This window comes from Abrus precatorius, unplaced genomic scaffold, assembly GCF_003935025.1.
Source record: "Abrus precatorius isolate BTA unplaced genomic scaffold, Abrus_2018 Scaffold2, whole genome shotgun sequence".
Lineage (NCBI taxonomy): Eukaryota > Viridiplantae > Streptophyta > Magnoliopsida > Fabales > Fabaceae > Abrus > Abrus precatorius.
The window spans coordinates 14,200,607-14,202,046 of NW_020874362.1; the positions used below are offsets into that span (position 1 = coordinate 14,200,607).

The 1,440-nt window shown below is 35.0% G+C and overlaps 1 non-coding gene across 1 annotated transcript; it reads left to right on the forward strand.

Moving 5' to 3' along the window:
* The first annotated feature begins 609 nt into the window (after positions 1–609).
* Positions 610–716, forward strand: LOC113860265. Its single transcript, XR_003503720.1, has one exon. It is a non-coding gene; the product is annotated as a small nucleolar RNA R71 (small nucleolar RNA).
* Positions 717–1,440: the final 724 nt, after the last annotated feature.

Below are 1,440 nucleotides of genomic sequence, written 5' to 3' on the forward strand. Positions count from 1 at the left end.
AATTTTCTGATTTCCTTGAGATTGAGTGGATTGATTCCTCTGAAAATAAAGTTGTTGTGTTGCTGGACCTGTATTAGAGAAAGGAAAATTAGAGTTAGAATTCTTGGCAGCAGAATATTGATTATTCCAATTAGAGTATTGCTGATTCCTATTATTTGAAAATTGAAATCCAGGTGGAAAGGAAGGTTGTTGTCTCTGAAAATTGCTCATATAGTTCACTTGTTCCTATGATTCACTTGTAGATGCATCACATGCACCATTTGCATGATTTCCTCCACAAAAATCATAGTTTAGTTGACTTGTTGGCATGCTTCCTGCTTGAAGATTACTAATTTGCTGAGTCAAGGCAGCTATTTGTTCTGAAAACATCTAGTTCTGCTGTTGATTCTGTTCAAGAAAAGTTTCTAACATCTTGGCTTCATATCCAATACTTCTACCTGCATTCCTTAGGTTTAAGTTTTGATACATTGATGTTGCCATCATTTCAATGATTCTCTGAGCTTCTTCCAAAGATTTCATGTTTAAAGAACCACCTGCAGCTGCATCAACCATGGTTCTTGTTGCTGTGTTCATTCCATTGTAGAAAGTCTCCAATTGCATCCATCTAGAATGCAATGATGTGGACACCTCCTCAGTAGCTCTTTATATCTTTCCCAAGCTTCATACAATGACTCTCCTTCCTGCTGCACAAAAGATGTAATTTCTCCTCTCAGCTTGGCAGCTTTGGATGGAGGAAAGTACTTGGTTAGAAATTTATTCACTAGCTCTGTCCAAGTTGTGATGCTTCCTTGTGGTTAAGCTTATAACCAGCATTTGGCTTTGTCTCTTAGAGAAAATGGAAATAATCTCAGTCTTATGGCATCTTCACTTACTCCATTCATTCTTATATTATCACATAGCTGCAAAAAATTTGAAATATGCAGATTAGGATCATCATAAATTCTACCAGAAAACTGGTCCTGTTACACTAAATGTAGCAAGGCTGGTTTTATTTCAAAGTGATTAGCTTGAGTAGTTGGCCTCACTATGGAAGAGTTATATCCCTGCATGTTTGGAATTGCATAGTCTCCTAGTGTTCTCATCCTAGGTTGTTCTGCCATTTCTATTTCTGAAATTGACTGTCCTAGAGATGTAGGTGTTCCTTTTTGGATAGGAGTATTCTGAACTTCTGGAGAATGGAAAACTTCTAATTCACTATCACTTCCTATGAATTTTTCTGCTCTAGCCTCTTTTCTTAATCTTTTTAAGGTTATGTCTATGTCAGGATCAAAGACTAGAGTTGATTTTTATTTTTTTTTACCATGCATATACAAATCAAAATGAAACAAAATTAGACTACAAATCAATATTCAGAAATGCATAACAAATATTATGCAAAAAAATATTAGCAAAAGCATATAAAATTCTAGTCTAAACAATTGCAAATTATGCAGAAATTCT